The following is a 7,037-nucleotide window of genomic DNA, read 5'->3' on the forward strand; positions in this document are numbered from 1 at the left end:
AAAAAAAAAAAAAAAAACTGTCACCCCCTCCCTTCTCAGCCCCACCCAGCCTCCAATTTCTTTTGAAAAATAAATTAATATTAATTTTTTTTGTTAGCACAATTATGAATTTTGAATATAAGTGAGAAGCGAGTGATCTATTATGGATTTATACGAAATTTTATATTTTATCCATCTTATAATAGCTTGAATTTCATATTTACCTAATTAAAATAGAGAAAATATTATGTATAGCAAATATAAAATTACTAATTATATGCTATGACTATACTTTATGAAATTTCACTCCATAGCAAAGTTTTAATTTTCTATGGAGCTATCTTTCTATATTATGGTTAGCCGTTGAATTTTTTATATATACATTTTGATTTTTTTAAAAAATAAATATAGTCGATAATTTCTATTAGAAAAAAAAAAGAATAAAATCCTTGAAGTCGTGCACATTCCGTTTTATACGAATTGAATTTCTTCTTCGTCTTCTTCAGCAGTATGAACCCCATTGTAACTCAGTTCAGAAAATCGATTAAGCTATTGACGGTACTATACAAACAATCGAGATTATATTAATTTTAAATATAGAAACAAGAGGTAATTTCATGATGAAAACATACTCTGATTTTGTTTTTTCTGGTCGAAAATGGTGTTCAATGTGTATTCAAAATTAGATTTTCTTTTTACTTTCATCAATTTCAATTGAATGTATATCGAGAGGTGTATATTTTGTTCGTCATAGAGTTTAACAGTTATGATTTATATAGTTAATTTGAAATCTAGGAAAATTTATGATCGGGAATTTTTCTGGATGAAATTATTGCTTATTTTGAATTTGTGATCTGAGATTCGCTCAGTTCACAGTAATATTTGTGTATAGATTTGTATATTTGATGTTGAAACTATGAAATGGAGATGAATTTGTATTATCCTTTGATTAGAGTTTATACATATAGGTTTATAGATATGATTCAGTAAGATATGTATAATTCATGTATAGAACTATTATGTGTTCGTTTTATACAGTGCAGCTTCATCCTGATTTTGGATATTTGATTGTTATACAAATGCAAAAACTTGTACCATGTGAAAGTAACAATAACATGTATTGTGTGAAATTTTCTCAATTGTAAAATTGTGTATAAAGCTTTAATTTGCATATATAATCTTTTATATAAGTTTATATTCAAAATATTTATATAAATGAAAACATAAAGTACATGTACGTCATATACATATATACATTAGTTTATTGTTACATATGTAAGTATATGGAACTGTTGACTGTTTATTGAAATTTGTAAGTTATATACATATACCTATTAATGTTGTGAATCATACAAGTATATTAAATTGTTGACTGTTTATTCGAATTTGTATATTTATGCACTACATGTTATTTCTTATTTTGGATGTTTGTTTCTCTATATTTATTTATAATAAATATATATGTGTGTAAATCATTTTAGTTTTGTAAATTGTACATTTATATAAAGCTTAATTTGTGTATATAAACATTTATATGAGTATATAATATGAATATGCATATAAGTGAAAAATTGAAGTTGCTAGAATTTGTATAAATATGTTTAGTTTGTTGTTGAAATTCTTAGCGTATAAATGTATTTGTACATATGATTCAATTTTTTATACAGAAATTCTGAAAATGACTTCATTAGATATTTTGGTTATGCATTCTGGTAGATGGGACAATGACAATTGTTACATTGATTATACAATTGAGGTATGATTCTTAAAGAAAGTTTATCGTATAAGAAATTGTATAATTCTATTGCAATGCAACTCGGGATTGATATGAATGTGATTAAGCTAAAAATTGAGTATAAGGTTGAAGAAAGTAACAAACCAATGTTGATTCACAACGACACATCGGTGTTAGAGTGTATATCATGCTTAAAAAGGTTCTAAATTACTTCAACAAGTATCCGATTTGTATAAGCAAATTGGATAATAGTAGCAACATCACTGAATTGTGTCAAAGTTCAAATCAGGAGAATGATATGGTAACGTCAATTTGTAATGATGCTATTGCTAAATTTGAGACTAGGCAGTTGTCAATTGGTGAATTGGTAGAGCCACTTTGTGTTTTGGGGTCAGTGAGCTGCGATGGAGTCATTTCATATACTTGTAATAAGTACGTGGAGATTGACAAAGTGTATAAGAACAAAGCCACTTTGAAATTTGCGATGAAAAATTATGCAATTGAAAATAGATTTCAATATAGAACTGTAAGGTCAAATGGAATCAGGTAACTAGTTTACACATACAAATACATTATTGTATATGTTGTTTTATTTATTTGTATATTGATATGTTGTGTTGTATTTGCTGATATAGTTAGACGCTGAAATGTATTTATGATGAACGTGAGTGGTTAATGAAAGAATCAAATGTAAACAAGTCTTAAATGTTTATGATTCGACCATTTAATACAGATAATACTTGTCCTTTGAAGGATAAAGTGTATTCACAAAAACATGCCACAAGCATTCTGATTGGTGGGATTGTTAAACCTAAGCTTGTTGATCACGAGAGAAAATATACACCTTCTGATATGCAGAGTGATGTGAAAATATATCTGGGAGTTGATGCAAATTACTCGTTGTCTTGGAGGGCTAAAGAAAAGGCTCTGATTTTATTGAGGGGCACCTTAGTTGCATCCTACAACAAACTTCTAGCATACTTGTATATGATGGATATTACATATCCAGGATCGCATATACGTCTAAAGAAAAATAGACAAAAATGAGTTTTTGTATCTTTGTATTGCGGTGAATAGTTTTATACAAGGTTTTGATCATTGCAGGTCCATCATAGTTGTTGGAGAAAGTCACCTAAGAGGACCGTATAATGAAAGATTTGTGGCTGCAAGTACAATGGACGGAGCAGGTATGTTTCATTGTGTTTTTTGAATATATATTTTGATTTTATGTTAATTTGTATTTAAATAAAAATGTAGGACATATTTTCTCACTAGCATATAGTATCATAGATTTGAAAAATGCTGCAGCTTGATCTTGATTTTTTGTACAAGTAAGAGTGGCTTATGGGTAAAGGACTAATATGTGTGTAGTCTCATATGGAAATGAGAGCATCACAAAGGCATTCACAAAAGTGTATAAAAACGTGTCATATTATGCTTTTATGTGACACTTGTGGGGTAAAGTAGAGAAGAAATTTAGGAAGGCCTCCAAAGAGCTAAGTCATGTATTTTATACAATAGCAAGGACTTGCAATAAAGTTAAGCTTGATAGGGTGATGGATACTATAGAAAAGGTTGAAGTAGGTGTAAAAGAATATTTGTAGCTAGCTGGATATGATAAGTGGTCAAGGTTTCATGTAGAAACTCATCGGGGATGGGCTATAACGTCTAACATTATAGAGAGTATAAATGTTGCATTAGTGTCTGCACGTGAATTACCAATTTTTAATTTTCTGAAAAAGGTTAGACTAATTTTTGGGAGATGGAATCATGATAACAAACAAGAGGCAGCTTGCACGTTTACTACACTGATTGAAAAATTTCAGAATATACTGATCGAAAAATGGGAGTACGTTTTATGTATATGTATATACAATTGCATAGACTTTCACATAAATATATTTGTATGAAACAAGTTGTGCCGTCAATTGAATATATATAATGTGATTGATGATGGTAGGAATTTTATGTTCTGTTTAAAGAATAAAACATGCAGTTGTGGAAGGTTCAAATGCAAATAAATACCATGTGAACATGCTTGGGCTGTACTGAAGCGAAAAAATTTAGTAGCTGATGAATATTGCTTGAATTTGTATAAACCAATCATTGTTTTGAATATCTATGAGATACTGATTAATCCATTGCATGATGTAGTAGAATGGGTAATACATAATGTATGATGAAGTTCGGCCTCAAAAATTCAAAAGACCTCCAGGAAGGTCAAAAAATAATCTTTGTTCAAAAACAAAACGTGAATTGCTTGATCTCAAAGGGAAGAATACGTGTAGCACATGTGGAGTTGCAGGTCACAATAGGCGTTCATGTAGAAATAGACCTCAAGAAGTTTAATAAGTTCTTTTGATTATATTGGAGTGTAAAATTCAATTTTATACATACTTGAATGTTATTTTCAACTGGTTCTATACTTAAAGTGTATAAGTTGGGATGTTGATGGTGGAATAAATTTATTATGTCCTATTAATTGTGATCATTTTTGTTCTTCATTTTGTATGCATGCTCTTGTATATAGTATGAATCATCATAGGCGTATATATTATTATACGTCATGTACAGAAATTCTATATGTATAAGTTTAACTGAATATTTTATTATATTTGTATAAGTTGTCTATTGAAATAGTATATGTATAAGTTATATTGCACTATATATTGTATTCTATTTGTAAAGTTATATTGATTTTCCCTGTTTGAACAGAAAATGTATATTCATAATGAATTAAAGATTGCATAAACTGTCGAAAGTTATACAAATAATGTGTAAATATATGATGTTATTCAAGTGGCTTGTATATTTATACTTTAGGAACGATCTTATAAGCCTAATAACGTATATGTATATATTCAACATAAATGTACTCCCAAATTTATAATGTTAGTGTATAAGCATACATTGTATAAGTTAATTTGTATATTTAAACTTTATGAACGATTGTATAATTCTTATAATGTATATTTATATACTCTATATAAAACGTACTCGCGTGTGTGTGTGTGTGTGTGTGTGTGTGTGTGTGTGTGTGTGTGTGTGTGTGTGTGTGTGTGAGTGATTTGTATATTTATATTTTATTGATGATTGTATAAGCCTCACAATGTGTGTATACTTATACACAACATAAAAGATACACAAATTTATACAGATAATGTGTGTGTGTGTGTTGTGTATGTGTGTGTGTGTATATATATATATATATTGTATAATTTAGTTTGTATAATTATAAAAGTGTTAAGCTGCATATATAATGATATTAACATAAACAAAGAAGTAAATGACTTAATTAATCAAACGAGAATATTACAATAAAAAATTTGAAAAGTTCAAAACATTAAAGGTTGTTATGCATGTCATTTGCATATACAAAAAAAAAACAGAAATTTAATACCACTTTTCTAATTAATTGTGATCCTTTCACTACTTTCGCAATCCCTCTGTGTCCTGATTAGCCTTTCTAGTGCATTACTGTCACTAGTGACATCGATTTGGGCCTTTTGCATTTCATAGTTTCACAATAAAGAAGCATATTGGATACTTGTGAACTCTGAATCGAAGAAATTTGAAACCTCATTTTCATTACTGATATGGTCTGCATAAGCAACAACATATAGTCCGCAATCGCTTAAAATAAAACACATCCAATTTTATGGTCAGTATAAAATTAACAATAACAATTTGAATAAAAATAATCATAATAAGACTTACAGGCTTCCTTCATCTTGTTGTGATATATCATTGGTATAAATCATTTCAAAAGAGTCAAATTCAGAGTGGGACTTGTATTTTCGGTGTGAAGATATAGCAATGCATTTCTTTTCGTAAAAATCAGACTTAGATAGATACGTGAAAATGAGTTGTGCATATTTATTGATCTCATTTTCAAATCATGAATCATGTAGTGCGCCCTCCCTAAGAGAATCATAGATATGTATACATTTATCATTAAAGGATAGAATGATCAAAATCAGTGAAAGATGTGCTTGACGTTAACAGGAATGAGGATGTTATCAATTGTATGTCAAGGTACAGCAAAATGCAGTCTATATACACTAATGTATTCAATAATCGACTCCTTTGTACTATTCTTTTTTATATTAGCATCAAAATTATTATAAGCATCCCAGACATTGATAATCAAATTATTGAAATTGCAATCGACAGTGATAAAGCTAAATGCGTTGATGTCGGAGTACTTGGATCTTTTGTATATGTAATACAAAATGACATTTATGTGTTTAAAAATAAGTAGATATAAATTGTATAAAAAGTTCATTTATATAGAAAATGTAAATTGTATAATGAAATAAATAATATAAAGCTTACTGAGTTATGAAGCAATTGATTTTTGTATACAAGCCTATAGAACCAGTTCTTATTTTGGACAGTTAAATTTTCAAAATGAAATCACATTTATAAAACAGACTTGTTCTTTTTGTACCGCTCTTCTTTGTTATTCCTAACAAAGTCACAATAAAAAGACAACTTTATACAAATATAAACATATATAATTAAATTTTATATTTAATAATTTCTAAATGATTTACTTTGTGTTATGTCAAATGATTTATTTTATGTTATGCTTAATAAGCAACCTTCATTTAACTATTTTCATAAATGCATGTACAAAGTTGTAAGATTCACGTCCAACATTGCAACAAATGGATGTTTCAATTAAATGTGTAATGGAACCTTGATGAACTACCTGAAATATATAAAGACATAAATAATATTTATAAGACTTAACATTTATTGATATATATGTATTACTATGTATACAATAAATTGTGTTGTACCATCCCTTGAACCAAATATGTCACATAAGGCAATGTGTTGAATGGGCCTGAACTCCTTTCCCTATGAATTGATATTTCAGAAGCAACACTTGATTTAATCTCAACATTTTGCTCAATGCCTGTATAGGATGGAACATAAGCAGATTTTTTGGCTTGCTTCTTCAGAAGTGTTGACTTAGATCTTTTTGCAACATTCACACGTCGAGGAGACTTTCTTAAACAAGGTTGATTTGAAATGATCTTGGGTGGAGTCTTGTTCTTAATAAAAGTGATTGTTTCCCTTGATTTCTTCTTTGGAGGAGACGAACATGTATCAACTTTTTCTTTTTTTCCTTGTTATTTATTGGACGTGAAGGATCTTGAAAATCGCCGTCTGAATGATTTGTAGCTGAAGTTTCCGTTGGAGAATGATCTGATTGGACATACTAAGGAGGTTACTCAAGAATCTTAAGTTCCATTAGAGTTGGAGTTAGATTCTGAAAAACAACTTTCAAAATATAGACATGTTCATATTAACA

General features: G+C 28.8%; 2 pseudogenes; both read left to right on the forward strand.

Moving 5' to 3' along the window:
* The first annotated feature begins 2,389 nt into the window (after positions 1–2,389).
* LOC114073945 lies at positions 2,390–3,162 on the forward strand (annotated as a pseudogene).
* Positions 3,163–3,270: 108 nt separating this feature from the next.
* On the forward strand, positions 3,271–4,063 carry LOC107016848 (annotated as a pseudogene).
* Positions 4,064–7,037: the final 2,974 nt, after the last annotated feature.

Source organism: Solanum pennellii, chromosome 4, assembly GCF_001406875.1.
Source record: "Solanum pennellii chromosome 4, SPENNV200".
Lineage (NCBI taxonomy): Eukaryota > Viridiplantae > Streptophyta > Magnoliopsida > Solanales > Solanaceae > Solanum > Solanum pennellii.